Below are 18,097 nucleotides of genomic sequence, written 5' to 3'. Positions count from 1 at the left end.
CGGCACTCACCCAGTCTTTGGCTGCATACAATAATTTTGGGGTTCTTTAATTCCCCGTCTTCAGGCATAGCAAGTATTTGACAGGGAATAAAAAGAACCCCAAAATGTTGCAAAGCCACTGCGGTGTCTGATGTCATTATTGTATGCAGCCAAAGACCGGGTGAGTGCTGTGTCTCTCGTGTCTGTATTATGCTTTGCTAAGTACATAAGAGACACATGAATGCTTCTAGTTTTGCAACCATGGAGGATTACTGGTTACTTAAATTAATTGGAAGTAGTAGAGACAAGCAAAACAATGCATTCTTGTCTACTTTCCCTGGCCCCAACCCTAACCCAAATAATTACTTACAGTACATGGAACACTAAGTTTATATCCATTAGAACAACAGCTCTGCAAACTGTGCAATATTTAATACGGTTTAAAATATTGCACAACACTATTTGTACAACAGGAAATAACATGTAATTGGTATTCCGAATAAGCAACCCTATTTTTAATTAAATTTATTTATTTACCATGGGAATAACAGCCTTAATTGACAGGGCTTGTTTAAGTCTACCATAGAAAATCGCTAAATCACAAATGTTAGTTTTCCAGAATTCAGACTTTTGTTGAATCAGTGTGAATAAGATGAATGTGAAAAATATTGTAGAAAATTCTGCTATTTAATTTAAAAAAAAAGTGATTGCAGCTTTTCACTTTACTTTAGCTAGTGTATTGTACATTATGGGGCAGATGTATAAATGCAAGGGTGATAAAGAGAGATAAACGTCCAGCCAATCAGCTCCTTACTGACTTTTTTCAAACACAGCCTGTAACATGGCAGTTAGCAGGTGATTGACTGGACGTTTATCTCTCTTTATCACGCTTGGATTTATCTCTTGTTAAGGCTTAATACATCTGCCCCACTAACCCAAACAAAGATGAATTGTGTCCCTTTCCAACCTAGGAAAATGAGTCAGGAACCCGGGACAAAGGGGGTGATTCTGGTTTAATCGGCCCCCCTGTGTACGCATAGGGGACCAATTTTCCGCGACTGTACATGCGCTTAGTCAATCATGCACCTGGCCAGCCACTGTGTGTGTGTGGCCACGGTGAAAGTTTATTTGCCAGGTGCTCACACAAAACAGTGTGGGAGTTGGGCGTGGGGTGGAGGATTCGCCCATGGGAACGCCCAGCATTTCATGGGCGTTCCCATGAAAATGTTGGGCATTCTCATGGTAATTCCCTGATGATGTGGGTGCGGGGGGCTGGCAGCTGATGTACACTGCCTGCCCTCTTCCCGCAAAGGGCATCCGCAGATCTGCGAGCGCTGGAGAAATCATTCAATGGTTGCCAACCAGGCGGTGTCTGGGGGACTCGCAAAGGCTGCGAAATTCGCAGTCTTGCTAGTCATCCAGAATTACCACTATATAAATCTTTGGTTAGACCTCATCTTGAATATGGAGTGCAGTTCTGGGCCCCACACTATAAAAAGGACATCGCAGAACTAGAAAAAATCCAAAGAAGATCATCAAAGCTTATAAAGGGAATGGAATATTTAACCTATGAGGAGAGATTATTGAAATTGGGACTTTTTACATTAGAAAAGAGAAGGCTGAAGGGAGACATGCTTAACATGTACAAATATATCAGGGGACAATACAAGGAATTATCACAGACCCTGTTTACTTCTAGAAAGGAAATAAGGACACGTGGGCACAAGTATAGATTAGAAGAAAAAAGATTTCGTACGGTTGGAAGAAAAAATTTCTTTACAGTTAGAGCAGTCAAACTCTGGAACTCTCTCCCTTGGGAGGTGGTGTCGGCTTCAACAATAAATGCATTCAAAACAAGGTTGGACAAACACTTATTGGCTAAAAACATCCAGGGGTATTTATAAGAAACATAGGTGCAATGTAGTAACATAGTAAAAGCACAACTAGGTTGAATTATCATAACTAGTTTGAACTCGATGGACGCAAGTCTTTATTCAGCCTTACCTACTACTGTATGTAACTATGTAACCTCCAAAGTTTGCTTTCAGACATACAAAAAATCCTGAGTTCATGCACATTCATATGCAAAAATGCTGGATTTTCATGTATGCGTGAAAGAATTATAGTTACTATTTTTTGTGTTTACTTTAGGAAGCAGCACTTCTTTTATTTAGATTTTTCAGCAAAATTAAAGTTATTAATGGAACTCTATTATTGTGAATGTATATCAATATATTGGTTTATAAAGCAAGGTTCTTATCATCCAAGAACAAGCACGTCACTGCAGCATGTCAAAAAGTCATGAAGTTTATTAGCCTCGATGGGCTGTTTCAGGGTGCAACCCCTTTATCAAGAGAAAAAAAACAAACAGGTATGACAACACTCACCATTTAAAAGGAGACAGACTGCCGCCATTATGCCCACTGACCACCCAGCCACACCTCCGTGCCGCACGCCCCTTGGTCACATTGCACAGCTCTGACTTCAGCATCTCACACCCACTGAAGCCATTACCATGACAACCTGACCAAGCCAGCTATCTCAGTAAGGGCACATAGGGAAGACATCAGCGGCTCTCACCCACTGGCGTCATGTTCATAGTTACCCAAAAGGTAAGTGTTCACAATTACATATAAGAAAATGGCATTAATAGAAAACATGTATAAACAAATACATCAAAAGTGCATAATCAACCACTAGGCACATCGATCCAGCACCAGATGCTCACTCCCCTGGTGTCATCACCAAGGCAACCTGGTATATACAGCACTCAGTCTAGGCATCCCTGGGGAGCATCAGAGGCTTTCATACTTCAATACCATCTCCACGGTACCCAGCTGAGACTGGATAAATAAAAAAATAGAACATTGGGCCTAACTTAGACTTGATTGCAAAGATCATTTTTTTTCTCAAATGGTGAAACCATGTGCACTGCACGTGAGGCATATGTAACATGGACAGTGAGAGTTAGATTTGGGTGAATCATTTTGATTCTGTGCAGGGTAAATACTGGCTGCTTTATTTTTTACACTGCATTTTAGATTTCAGTTTAATCACAACCCACCCTAACTCTCTTCACATGTTACAATTACCCCAACTTTAGGGCAACATGGTTTTATCAATTTGAGAAAAAAATTAGCTTTGCCTGAATTAGGCCCATAGTCAAGTATATTTTAAACACTATACTGAGGTCCAGTTGCTAAATAAAGTGTTGATCGCAACAGAGTCAGAAAAAAATGCACATTACAGCATCACTATTGCTGAGCGTGGAGTTGAGAATAGAATAGTGTGGCGAGCGCAGCGAGCCACCGAGCCCGAAGCGTGGCGAGCGCAGCAAGCCCGCGAGGGGACGCGGATACCTGTGAAGCCCGCGAAAGGGACGCGTTTACCTGTGAAGGTATCCGCGGCCCCTCGCGGGGCTCGCTGCGCTCGCCACGCTTCGGGCTCGGAGGCTCGCTATGCTCGCCACACTATTCTATTCTCAACTCCACGCCGATGTGGATAGTGGGGGTATAAAAAGGTCGGAGGACGCGTACCGCCGCCCCTCGCTGCGCTCGCCACGCTTCGGGTTCACGTTGATCGTGGGGTGGCGTAAAGTACTTTTGGGGGGACATTTCACTGTTCTGGGGTGTTTTGGGGGCTTTCTGGCCCATTTACCATTGTTCCCTATGATGATTTGGTGAAATTGAGGTATTTAACATTGTTCCCTATGAGAAATCGGGGGCATCGCGGGTACATTGAGCCATTTAACATTGTTTCCTATGGGGAAATCGTGGGCATCGCGTCTGGACCATTTAAGGCTTTTTTAGCCGCATACGGCGCGACCGACGCGATTTTTACTATTTTCAATGCATTTCAATGGGAAAATCGGGGGCATCGCGTCGGTCGCGTCGTATACCACTAAAAATGACACATGATGCCCGCGATTGTGGCCGTGCTAGGAAACAAGTACCAAAAGAAGAAAATAAGGCAATATAAAATTGTGTTGGTCATATGCGTGTCAAATTTTTGAATCTGTCAGCTTAATTGATCTCACCTGATCCAAGGCCATAACTATAATTATGCATTTGCCATGTGGGAGCACTGTCTGCTGCCACCCAAATTGATGGCCTTTGTATGTTTGGGATACAGTCACTTGTTAACAATACGAAGGTCAACATGCATTGGGTCGACCACTGAAGGTTGACATGCATCAATGTTGACACACCTGAATGTTGACATGGGGTTAGGTCAACCGGGTCTTTCGGTCGACACATGCATTAGGTCAACATGGGCTAGGTCCACAGCCAAAAAGTCGGAAAACGTTTCACATTTTTTTTGAGCAGAGATGTGCCGAATGGAGGTACTTCATGCCCTACCATCCACTAAGGCATGATGGGAGAATTAAAGTGTACCAAGCGTAGCGAGGCACTGTGACCCATACCCGTATGTTCAGACAGCTGCAACTTTGGCCGCAGTATAGATTAGAGCAGGCTGCACTGATGAGGCAGAGTTTTTCCCTATGTGCTCGACTCTCCCTCTGGCTTTTGGTGGAGGAAGCAGTAATGTAAGTGATGTGTTGTTGTGCCGGTAAGCGAGGATGGACTCATCTGTTAGTGAAAAGGGGGGGGGGGGAGACTGATGAGGAGGAATGAGGTATAGAGGATCTACGGTACTTATAAGCATATAAGGGACTCATAATGTGTGGCGTAACATGTATATGGAGCTTGACTGTGGTATAACGTTTAAAAAGGTCTCTACTGTGTGGGGTAATGTGACTAATGGACACTACTCTGCAGTGTAATGTGAATTGATACTATTCTATTACCTTTCCTAGGAAGCCATGTCCCTATATATTAAATATGGGAGAGGGATTGCCAATTATTTTTCTGGCACAGTGCACCAAAATGTCTAGTTATGGAATGTATCTGAACAATTTTGTAATGGAAACAGTACCTAACCATGAGCGATTTTTTTCATGACCAGCTATATCCTAGGGAAAAGGTAAGCTGGATAGAATACTCAGAAAGGCATCCAGATTCAAAAAATTAAATATTCAAATTGTTAAACATTATGGGGTCATGTAGTCAATTTCCTATAAATACTGATCTTGAACAAAATTATATAAAATGTCTTTAGAGTTATATATATGCTGAGAAGTTACATTTATGCATATGCTTTTATCAATTTGTTTTGCTTTCAAAATATGCATTTGCAGTTTGATATCAAATTTTTTACCAGCTGAGTGGATTCTCTAACATTAATTTCAGTTTGAGCTAGCAAGAACAGAGGCATAGGAACAGCAGTTTACCCTATGTCGGGATCCCGACTGTCAAAATGGCAACAGTCGGGTGCCCGAAGGCCACCTGCTATTTTCCCTCGTGGGGGTCCACGACCCCAATAGGGGGCTTTTTTGCGCCCCTCATGCTGTCTGACTCAGGGCAGTTGGGATCCCGACTGTAAGAGTCCCATACCACACCCAAAGATTTGTTCTAGCCAGAGATTCTCACCATATTTTAAGATTGATTTTAATTGACCTAAAAGCAATAAACATTGATCAAAGTTCAGTAAATATACCCCATAGAGTCTTAATGGATTTCAGTTTTCTACAGGAATAACCAGAAATAGGTTTGGACTCAAAAATCTTCCCCCCACGCTGTTTCCTCTCACAACCACGTAAAGGGATATGTACCGAAGACACATCCCCACGCATGTGTCCGCTGCAGGAGAAATAATTCGACTGATTTCTCCTGGGATCACAAATAAAAGTCAGTGGAGACTGACTTTTATTTGCAGCCGCTAGAATGAAGACAGGGCGGGCGGCTGACATCATATGAAGTCAGTCACCTGCCCCTTCACTTTGTCACCTGCCCATTCAATTTGTCACCTGCCCCTTCACCTGCTCGCGTACCAATGGGAATGCCCAGCTTTTTCATGGGGATGCCCATGAAATGCTGGGCGCTCCCATGGGTGACCCCCGCCGCTGTCCACCCCCGGCCTGCCCCCTGCGATTGGCTCAACGCAGACCATCGAATGCAGGACCGAGTGGTCAGACAGCTCCCGCAACCTCAGACCACACGGGCATTTCTCCGTGCAAAAGCAGGGATCTGGGCGGGCAGCTGACATCCGGCGATGTCATATGTCCGCCCCCTACACGTGCGTCACGACTGCATTACCATACGTACGCCCAGCGTTTGCATGGGAACGCCCATGAAACGCGGGGCGTATGCATATGGTAATGAGCCCAAATAGCCCTTCACGCCCCTCTCCACCCCCTGTTCGGAGTGTTCACATTTCATGCGGGATTTTGCCGTACGCCCCGCTCGCACATTCGCAGAGACGCCTCTGCACATGCGCAGACACAAAACATCGGCGGCACGAACGCAGGCGGATATTACCGCACCAACCAGAATAAGGGCCTTTGTTAGCACAAGGGCTGTTTAGCATCTCATTTCCTCGTCACAAAGACTGCTAAATTCCTTCCTCCAGAAATGTACAAAGTGCATTTTAAGTTTATAAGTCCCAGCTCAGTGCTAAACATATATTTCATCAATACATATACTTTGTGCCTTGTGCCCAGCAGCAGGCTTCAACTCACAGCAGCACTGCAGAAGGGGTGCTGTCCCAGCTCAGTGCTGCTCATACAGTTTAAAACATGTCAAGTGCCCTTGGCCGCCATTAGCCCCATGTGCCGGGCTCTACGGCCACATCGACCTTCACCCATGTCGACCTTGCTGCCTGTCAACCTAGTGGTGTTGACCCAATGCTTGTCGACCTAGTTGCTGTAGACCCAGTGACCGTATCCCGAACGTAATAGGGTGTGAGAAGCAGAAATTGAGAGATTTTGGGAGAGTTTTCCCATTTTTTTTAAAGGGGCAATCAATTACATGGCAAAAACCAGTGCAAAGGATTGCCGCTTTGCTTACATCTTTGTTAATGCTGGGTCTGGACTTGCACCGAAGCCATTCTACATACGTATGTGCAAAACGGGTTCTGCATTGCTGCAGTGTCTGATTGACAGGCTGCAGCCATTTGGGGGCAGTGCTGACGTGTTGCCCCATTTTTGGGGAGTGTGAGTTCAGGAATTTTGTCTTCTAACGTAAACTACATGGCCTTGGCTACAGAGCTGTGAGAGTCGTGCTTAGTAAACTCAGGCATCCAATTTGCTATTTTGGGCCCAACACACGTAGCAACCCGTTGAGGGCTCAGAACCCTCAGCATGATCGCTCAGCACACAGGGATGTACCAGAGCTGTGCGATCTGTCAGGGCCAGTGTACTCCGGTGAGAACACTGGCCCCGACCCATTAATAACCAGCGTGCTGGTTCTTAATTGACGGGAGATACCGCCGCGCATCTACATTGCTATGACCGCTACACACAGCGATGTAGGGACATTTTCTGAGCGATGTAGTTAAATTAAGTAAAATCGCTCAGAAAATGCAACAGATGTGTGTAGGGCCCATTTCAATTTCAAAACTATATATAAACATAAATACTGTGAGCCAAAATGTCAATTATATAAAGAGGTGAATGACACCAAATAGGATTTGTCAAATTAAACAGATATACTATTGTTTTATTATGCTTATTAAAACTAGCACAAACATTCATTCAGATATACATATTTTCCTACTTTAACATTCATTTAATTTAGTTGAAGTGCACCTAATGTAGGTAGCTGTTTCAGCTCATTTACCAGTGAACTAATTTTACAATTGGAAACAAAGGGGTAAATTTACTAAGATGGGAGTTATGTTGAAGATGGGGCGTTGCCATAGCAACTAGGGATGCCAATCCCGGGGCATGTTTTTTATTCCGGGATCGAAAAATGTTCATTCCGGGATTCCCGGAATCGGCATTCCTAATAAAAAAACGTGCCCGTCCACCCACACCAGCCGCCCCACACATCTACTTACACTGTTGGGTGGCCGGGAGCTGGGCGGACAGCAGTGGTCAGGGGGTGCCTGGTGAGCAGAGCGGCGATGTGTGACAGTGTGGCCTGCGCAGCGTGACCTCTTACTGTCACGCTGCGCAGACCGAACGCTGGGTTGGGAGCAGCCGGGCAGCATCTGAGCCGGTGCTCAGACGCTGCCTGGCATTAGACTGCGATAGACTGTGATCCTGCGATTGGCTACCCAAATCGCTCAGAAAATGCAACATATGTGTGTGGGGCCCATTTCAATTTCAAAACTATATATAAACCTATCAGATTCTACTTCTTATTTACTTAGCACCTTCTAGAAGATAATAGATAGAATCCTTTTCGTTGCTATGGGCTTTTTTCAATAGAACTCACATCTTAGTAAATTTACCCCAAAGACTTTTAACCCTGTCACTACATGTCATTTTAAAATATTTATTTTACTGCAATTAGGTTGAGTACTTAACATTTGCCAGAGCAGTATATTCCAGTTGCAAACGACATGTTACAATGTTGCTACGTGTCATGATACAGCACTCCCATAAGGACATTTCTTGACAGTTTATTATTTTACATTTGACAGCTCAGAATGTTAATCATCTTCTGACGCACATAGATCAGATTATTGTTGTAATTAAAATTGATGTGCTACTATGTAATTCTGCATTGTAGCTGCACTTGTGCTATAAGTAGATGTTTTTCCCAACAGATTCCTGCCATTCTGTACATTTGCATCACAATGTACAGTATGAGCAGCACTTAAGAAAAGTTAAGATACAGCACTACTGTTCATTCTAATGTGTTATTTCATATGTGAACGTAACCTTTCTAAAAATACTTTAAAGTTACCTATTATCTGCTATCATCCATTATTACTGATCATTTCCACAATTAACAATTTAACTTAAAACTAACTGCAATAAAACAATAGTATTCCTAAGATTTCTATGCTATACAACTATACCCCATTCAATGGAGAGCGAGCCAGGATTTTGAAAAGTAAAAAATAGTTCATGTAGAATAAAAATTCAGCTCTTGTGATGTGGTAGATGGTATAAAGAATTTCTTATGTCTAGTCCAGTGGTTCCGAAACTGTGTGCCGTGGCACCCTGGGGTGCCTCAGAACACTTACAGTGGTGCCCTGAGTTAGTGGAACAGGACCAAATAAAATGGTTTCTGATCAACATAACAGGCAAAACAAGAGCTGTCAATGCTATGTGAACAAACAGCAGCAAATCCTGTCCATGACCATATAACTGACCCTAGGGATGACATATAAACATAATTTACTTAATTTAATATTTTTTCTGAATTATCAATAATTATCATTCGGCCTAGGGGGTGCTGTGAAAATGTTTTGATGCTAAATGGCGCCGTGATTCAAAAAAGTTTGGGAACCAGTGGTCTAGTCCAATTCTCCACCAGTGAGTCCGTTGCGCTCCCTGACTGCATGGTGACTGACAGGGTTTATCCATTGGATGTGCTATCTGCGAATCACACAGAGGACAGGCAGTGCCATTAAGAGGTGTTTTTTCCCTCTGTGGCTTCGGCTTCTATGTGCTGCAGCTGATGCAGTCAATATAAGCTGGAGTTTTGTGCATGCGCAATATCAGTGTGGTTTATGCACCCGTCCCACCAATCTGGGAAGGATTTAGGGGTCAGGCTGCCCCTAAACACAAAATTATTGGCCACCACCTGGCCCCACGAAGGAGGGAGGGAGGACCCGAAGGGTTGGCTCAGGTGTCCCCTTATTCTATACACAGCAGCCAATAGGCTTTGTGTATTCAAAGAGGCACTGGGTGGCAGTGGCTCTGCTCAGCCTGACGGGCACCTCAAGAATGTGGACACTCGCCTGCTCGGCCATGCTGCTGCCCTTGTCCACTTGGCAATCCGTTGCTGCTGCCAGCCTGATCAGGTCAGACACTCTGTAACTCACAGGAAACCTGGCTGCTGACCATAACATGTGCCACTCCTTGGCCCGTGCCTCACGGTCCTAGTGGCAAATCTGGCCCTTCCAGCACCTGCAAGATCCATTGCGCAGGAGCTAGGACCAAGCTAGCAAGGGCTCTTCTCTCCCCTTATCCTCCTACTACAGATAGTACTGGTAGCAGCAGCCTTCTGCATTGAAAAGGGATGCAGTCAGCATTCCGGCAGTCAGGATGTCAGTGTTTAGCATACTGACACCTGCATCCTGACCACCTTTGAATGACTGGCACTGGAACTCCGACTACATCACGATCCTGATGCCAGCATACCAACAACTGGGATCCCCATTTGTAGGTATGCAGCACTAGCTTGCAGGCAGCAATGGAAAGGTGGGTAAGATTTAGGAGCTAGTTGGTGGACATAGGGTTAGGCTGTGGGGAGAGGAAGGTTAGGGTTAGGCTGGGGGGGAGGGGAGGTTTAAATTAGACACCTATAAAGGAGGGTTAGGCTGTGGGGTGGTTAGGTTTAGGTGGTGGGATGTGGGGGTAAGGATTAGGCACTAGCAGGGACAGTTAGGGTCAGGCTGAGGGAGGTGAGAGTTAGGTTGCTAAAAGGGAGGGTTACAGGGGTAGGGGAGAAGGTGCCTTTGGAGAATCTGTCGTATTATGACCACCAGAATGCTGTATATATTCCATTCAAAAAGGAAGGAGCCCCTGCTGATTGTAAACCCCTTTTTTGAGGTTATTTTGTAATGCAAATGTGTAATTTATTATCTAGGTATTTAATAATGAACTTGACAGGAAAGGCAGTGCCCAGACCACTGGTAACCGGCTGAGCACATTGCAGAGATGTGTGGGTGCAGGATGAAATGTCCCTGCAATAGGATTGCATATTATAATGCAAACCTGGGCAGTAATATTCCGCCCAGATCGCATTGTATGTGATCCATAATAAATGGGCCCCACAGTCTTCAGGCAGTGGCATAAATACCAAAGGTGCAGCTGCTATTGGGCTTGAGCTGCTTTGAGGGCCCACTGCTCCCTCTGCACCCAGTCATGCATGAATTGTGTCAAGAGGCTTTCTATTGAGCCTCCTCGACACCCAACTACCCCCTTTCCACTGTGTGTCCGTGCCTAGTCAGTGTGCTGTGCCTACGCAGTCTGCACTCTTTTACTATGAGGCCCACAAAGCATACTTGCCTACCTGACCCTCTCCATGCAGGAGAAAATGCTCTGTTTCTGGATTTCCCTGGTAATGTGTGATTGCCAACACCTGTGGGGAACTAGGTAAAGGTGTTTCACCACAGGTGATGGCAACATACCCTCCTACATCTGCAGGTTAGAAATCGGTACACTTCCGGTAAGGGGCGTGGCCAACAGAAAGAGAGGGCGTTGCCATGAGTAAAGGGGGCGTGCCCACGCCCCCTTTCAGAATATGTACAAGACAGTGAACTGATTTCAAACTGCATTTCAAACACTTTTATTGTTATGTATAATGTGCCCAGCACAGTACATTTAACTGGGCACATACAGCCTGGGCAGTGGGCACAGATACAGCCTGACCTGAGGGTGATGGTCTGCGATAAGACACAGTTGCCGATCGCATTGCCCGCTAGTGAGACAGCGCAGCCCGGAGCAACATGCCGGCGGGCCCCAGCGGAGAGAGCGCCAGGCCACAGGTACAAAACGGCTGGAGGGAGACTTCACCGGGTCGCTGCTGCAGGTATAGGATATATTCCCCTGGGCAGTGGGCACAGATACAGCCTGACCTGAGGGTGCTGATCTGCTCTTTTGGGTTTGCCTGTATGATACAAGCATACCCAAAAGAGCAGCAGACTAGAGCCGTGGCAGACCAGCACCGTCAGCACACATACATACATTTGGCTGCTGAGCTACCTCATCTCCCGCGGTCCTGCCACAGCTGCATCCAAAATGGAATATGCTCCTCCACCAGCATCTCTCAGCCAGGGAGTCTGCTGGCTGCCTGATGTCTTGAAGTGCCGCAATGCACCCTGGTACCCACCGCAATGCACCCCTGGGAACGGGTTCAGAAGGCCCAGAATAGGCAGAAGACTGTACATTATTTTCATCTGTGCCGGTCCCAATTGATTCCCATCGCCTGTCAAGGGGGAAGGGAGCGAGGAGCCGCCCAAAGCCTTCAAATGCAATTGGTACACTTTGATTTAGTTGGTACAGACCGTTAAAAACAGTACTGTACCGGCTAAATCTGTACAGTTGGAGGGTTTGTGGCAATCATACATTACCAAGGAAGTCCAGGAACAGAGCATTTTCTCCCGCATGGAGAGGGTCAGGTAGGCAAGTATGCAACAAACATACCTCCCAACTTTGGCTCCCCCAGGAGGCCACGACCCCATTTTGCCGCATTGGGGGCATGACCCAGAGGCTCTGTGAGCCTCTAGCCATGCCCCCAGCCCCCTGGCTACGGGAATAGACGCTGTGCGCATGTGCACAGCGTTTATTCCCCGCTGCTTAGCAGCCGACAGGGGGGGACTCCCAACAGCCCCCCCTCACCGCGGGAGACTGCCGACCACGGGAGGGACAGTGGGACAGGCCCTGATAATCAGGACTGTCCTGCTGTAATCGGGACTGTTGGGAGGTATGCACAAAGTTGTAGTTACGACCCTGTCTTCAAGCATCCCGACATGCCAGATTTGAAGGATATCCATGTGTAGACACAGTTGATGCAATTATGCCATACCATCTGTGTACAAGCAGAAAAATCCATAAAATGTGGACTGTGATGGTGCCTTGAGGACCCTGTTTGGGAAGCACCGCCTTCAGCTCCTCAGCAGCATGAGGCACAAAGACAGCAACCGGTCCCTAGAGCTGCGCGCTACACAGGGACGCGCTTCTGACCCCAGTGGGTGGATCTGCATCTGAACCGGCCGTTAAGGGCAGGCCAGCCCTTCATAATGCGTCTGTCACTGTGGGCGCCGGGTACGGACTTAGCGACCGTGGTCAGCAGGAAGAGGAAGAACGGAAGAAGCGGCCCCCGGGGTATTGTGATTTAGCTCAGGATAATTTCCCGGAGCCGGAGCCCCTGATGAGGCGGTGCAGGTGATCTGGAGGCAGCAGCGGGAGGCGACCGGTCTGTCAGGTGTCTCTAGTGACGCTTTACAGACTGGCCCCAGAAGCAGGCCGGCTCCTTGTTATTGCCCAAGGCTTCAGGTTGGTAATGAGATCATATACCCTGTGGACCCGTGCTATTGCTAGTTCCTCAGCCAGGCTGCAGCCACAGATCAGGAAATAGCCATACAGTCTACTACACACAGACTAGAGCCCATTGTATGAGTCCCAGGAGCTTATACTAGGCCAATGGTGGATTTGAAGAGATACGTACTGTACGTACGTATTTGAGGAGGCAGCTACTGTATTTGAGGAGGCAGCTACTGTACGTACAGCTGTATGTAAACAACTGTCTGTAGACCCCTGCTTCAGAACATCTTTAAACTTGCTAAGAATGTTAAATTGTGTATCCTCGCAGCTAAATCTCTGGAGGACGGAGAGTGACTTGTATTTCTAGGTTTTAAATATGGTCAGCTATATTTAGGAGCAGCACTTCTGTTAGCCTATTATTTTTTAAATACATAAACACACAGCATACACACATACATACAATAAACGGGCAGCATGCATATATATAGAAGCATACAATAAACACATAGGGGGACATTTACTAAGATGTGAGTTGTATTTGATAATAGTTGTAGTTGACAATAGATAGTATCTCACATCTATTTCCCCCATAGTGTGTAAGGGGCAGCACTCCAACAAAAGTTGCTCAGGGCCAGTGCCGTACAGATGGGGCAGTAAGGATGGTGGGTACTTGTGTAGTTTCACGGCGTAGCGAGCCACCGAGCCCGCAGCGTGGGCGAGCGAAGCGAGCCCCGCAAGGGGACTCAGATGCTGGCGCCGTGAAACTACACAAGTACCGGATGGTGTAATGGTTACGCTGCGTAATATGTGTGCGCTATATAAGAAACTGTTAATAAATAAATAATAATAATATAAATGGAGTCACTCACCAGTCTTGAATTGGTGCAAGGTTTTTAATCAGGCAGCATGGCAGGGAAGAGATCAATGTTTTGGTCCACCTCTCGGACCTTTCTCAAGATATCTATTAGGTACCACTGCATCAGTATTTATGCCATCAGAGACCCGGAAGTGTCTATCTGCTAGTTAGCTTGGTATATACGGTGAGATATCAGGTTATGTGATCAACTATATAAAATAGTTACAGAGTGCATCTATATGGGGAGATCATAATGTCCACTGTTGATATATGCAGCGCTTTTTATAAAGGCATTATAGTGTAAAGTGGTATCTATATACTTACGCGGGGTCACTAAAGAATGGGTGAGAGATTTGAGGATTGGGGTTATCCTAGAATCATTTTGGTACAGGCGAGAGATAGGGCGCTATCTCTAAATAGAAAATAATTATTGGCTGTTAAGAAAAATAGCGAGGAAGCACCCATGTTCCAGTGGGCTAATAGCTATAATGTTAATAGTCATTCTATTATCAAAACTGGCAAATGGCATTGGCTGGTCATTACTACCGATAATGATCTGTCTCTTGGAAATACAAGGCTATTGTCCTGCTTCAGGCGAGGAAAGAACACCAGGGACATATTGTTGAGAAATTATGTTTTTGATCAATTTCTGAAAAAAAAAACTACTCATTTCTTAAAGCAATCCATGGGCTGTTTTTCATGTGGCTGCACATGTTATGGTTTCCTGTTTAAAGGCAACAAATGTAAACTTCCATTAACGGGGAAAACATTTGAGATTAGACACCATCTGACACATAAATCAAGATTTGTGGTGTATCCAATTATATGCCCTTGCGGAATGTCCTATATTGGAAAGACGGAATGCATGTTCAAGGAGAGGATGGCAGCGCATCGGACGGCGATTTGGACAGCTATTAATACGGGCGCCAGTGACCAACTGGTGGCCCGACATTTCCTTGATCATGGTGATGGCATCTTAACGTTAAGATGTCATATGATCGATCAAATGACTTTGAGGGGCGGTGATCATGGTAAACGCTTACTCCAATGTGAGACCCGCTGGATTATGCGTTTAAATACTTTGGTTCCACATGGATTGATAGACCATCTTGGCTTTATTCATTTTCTGAAATAATATTTATTTGTCCTGGATAAGACCTAGGTTTGTCATACAATAAACCAGTGATGATTTAAATAGTATAAAAGAACAATGGTGTAGCGCTTAATAGTTATTAAATATTCAAAACAAAATAGATCAATTGGGTATCACATAAAAAACAATTTATTTATGACTAGCATATAAGAATATAGGTTAAAAATTAAAAGTAAAGCATGTTATATACATCATATGAATAAAAATAGAATGCACTCTGATACATAATAATTGACAATGGATTATACTGATATTTATTCTCACTTGTTCCTAGTATACTCTCCTCGGATTACTGAGTATGATCTCCCATGGTGTCCATATTTATGCTGGTACGATGGGTGTCCATAGACCTGAATGGATGCCTTCTGTATTTGTATCCACTTGTTTGAAACAGGATTATTTGAGGTTTCAGGATCTCAATAGGTTCCAATGGTTGGTGGTATCCCAAACAGTTATGTCCAGCTGATATCAGCAAATGGAGGAACCAAGGAAGGAGGATCAATAGGAGAGCTGGTCCAAGTGTGGCGTAAATTCAAAGTCCAGAGTCATATAGCAGAGTGCAGACTGGCCTGACACGTTTCGTTGTTCTAAGACAACTTTTTCAAAGGTGTGCCAGTGTCTAGCTAGTCTGGATATATATACTGTTAGAAACAGGAAGTACAACTTTGACCTTTGTCATTTACCCAATTGATCTTGTCTTATTACATAATTAATTTTCATCCACTATTATCGGTAGATGCTTATATAGCAGGAGGCAGTCATAATACAACATTCATATATATAAAAAGACCATAATAGGTATACAAATACCGTAGTAGTATGTATCTGTGATTCATCTGCGCCCCACTTCCGGTCGTTGGAACGCACGCCGCGTCCAACTTCCGGTTGTTGGAACGCATATGGCGCCCAATTTCCGATTATTGTGAAGCGCAGGTGAACCACAGAAAACAGGTTTGAACCATTGTGCCTGTTTATAATTAGAAGGAGAGAAGGGAGTATTTAGACAGTGGTGGGAGGGAGAGCCCCGTAGAGTAGTGTGACTTCATATCGCGGTGATGTCTATGCACCGTCCGTACATTGCGGCACCGTCATTTCTGAGAATATAATTTCCGGTTGTTGAACACAAACCCGGAAATGGGTTTGGTTGTTGGAACGCAAACCCGGGAATGTGTCCTCCGGCTGCGGCTTTGTATATTATCTTACAGAGGAATATCGCTTTTATAAATATAGATGTCATAAATACATAGTCTGATGGAACGGAACATGGAGTACAGGTCGAGTATCTCTTATCCGAAATGCTCGGGACCACGAGCATTCCGGATAAGGGATTTTTCCGGATTTTGGAATTTTTATTTAGAACATACTTACCTGTCCTCTGGTGGTGCCCCGATGGTCCCTCGGCATCCGTGGAGTCCTCCAGCATCCATGGCAGGCCTTCAGCTTCATCTCAGGTATCTCCAGCGGTCCCAGGAGTGCATTGCGTGAGTTCCCAGACGCGGCGGTGACATCACCGGCACGCGCACACACTCGCGCAATGCACTCCTCGGACCGCTGGAGACGACGGAGAGGATGCTGAAGGCCTGCCGTGGATGCCGGGGGACTTGGTAAGTATAAAAAAAGGGTTGGGGGGGGGGGGAATCAAATTATTCCCAAAAAACACATTTTTTGGAATAATTCAGATACGGGATGTCTGGATACGGGATACTCAACCTGTATTACAAAATATCTAATTAAAGACACATAGAGACTAATGTGTATTTATAATCATATACTGTAGAGCAGAGCTGGTTGTCATGGTTACAGCTTGTATAGTCCAATCAGGCTTATTGCATTTAAATCACAAGGGGGATTCAATAGGGAGTAGTATGGCTCATATTCTGAATTTAGAGATAGTGATAATTCATAGGACAGGACATTCATAAGATTAACACATATAGGATTATACTAATATTGATAAGAAATACATTAATTTGTCATTCAGAATCACCTTCAAAAATACCATTCGTAGTGTTTATAGAAAAGCATATAGATTAATTCATATATTCAACAAAATAATTTTTTATCATATTTTCAACAAGAGGAGAACTGAGTTGGATTCTATAAAAATGACTATTTTTGTTTCTGTTTCAATTCAATTTAATGTAATTATAGACATATATTTAATTCAACCTGGTCATTCAGACCTTCAGGGTATATTGAATTCATTGTATGCATCCAATATATTTCTTGGCGTGAGAGGATGATTTAAATAGTAATTGTGCAGTATTTCTTTAACAGAATCTATTGTCTTCAACAGATTAGATTCATAGTTTCTATTAGGATAAGATTTTTTTCTATACAAAATTGATTTCTATATGTGTATATGGTACAGATTCATATTGTTGCTCACCTTTCTATTGGTTTCACTTATATATATATATATATTTTTTTTTTTCATTATTTTCAGCACGGACCTTGTGAACGCAGCTGGATGACATCACCCAACCCCCCTGTGCGTGGGGTGGGAGTGTACGTGATCGCTAGGATTGCCGCATGTTTGGTGTTGGTGGAGGGTATTTAAGTAAGTATCGTTCAATGTTACATTTTGTATCCTGATGAAAATGCAATAAAGCGGTTCTCAATCTGTGGGTCCCAACCCCCAAAGTGGGTCCTGACCTTCTAAGCATGGGGTAGCGACTCCATGTTGCTGACCATCAGGCTGATGATTTTTCTAATCTCAGTCAGTGATTCAAGGAGTTTGAAATATCTGTTGAATTGTCTGTTATTTTAGACTCACATTATTTTGTGCCTTCACATTGCTGCCATGCACGTGCTGTCTGCTGACTACACATTTGCTGGGGTCCTGTAATTAATTTTGTTGTCTGATGGGGTCCCAGAGCAAACTAGTTTGAGGACCCCTGCGATAAAGCATTGAAACGTTGAAACTTGGATAATATATATATATATATATATACTGTATAGTGGGTCAGTCCAGGATGAAGGCTGGATAAGCCGAAACGGGGCTCGTTGACTGCCACTTAACTGCTGTGGTGACTATGTTATTTTACCCTGAAACCCATGCCTAAACTTCATGCTATCAGTTGCAATCCCAGTGTATGTATGAATC

At 44.5% G+C, this 18,097-nt stretch overlaps 1 protein-coding gene across 1 annotated transcript in view; it reads left to right on the top strand.

Annotated features, from left to right (window-relative positions):
* Positions 1 to 12,639: 12,639 nt before the first annotated feature.
* MEI4 (meiotic double-stranded break formation protein 4) overlaps positions 12,640 to 18,097 on the top strand; it is a 170,001-nt gene continuing 164,543 nt past the window's right edge. The window contains exons 1-2 of the mRNA XM_083177166.1: positions 12,640 to 12,994; positions 17,438 to 17,551. The gene's annotated coding sequence lies outside the window, so the exon portion shown is untranslated. The remainder of the gene's footprint in view (positions 12,995 to 17,437; positions 17,552 to 18,097) is intronic.

The sequence above is a fragment of the Crinia signifera genome, chromosome 3 (assembly GCF_055691185.1).
Source record: "Crinia signifera chromosome 3, ASM5569118v1, whole genome shotgun sequence".
NCBI classification, from domain to species: Eukaryota; Metazoa; Chordata; class Amphibia; order Anura; family Myobatrachidae; genus Crinia; species Crinia signifera.
Note: the sequence above shows the minus strand (reverse complement) of the source record. Positions and strands in the feature narration are given on the sequence as shown.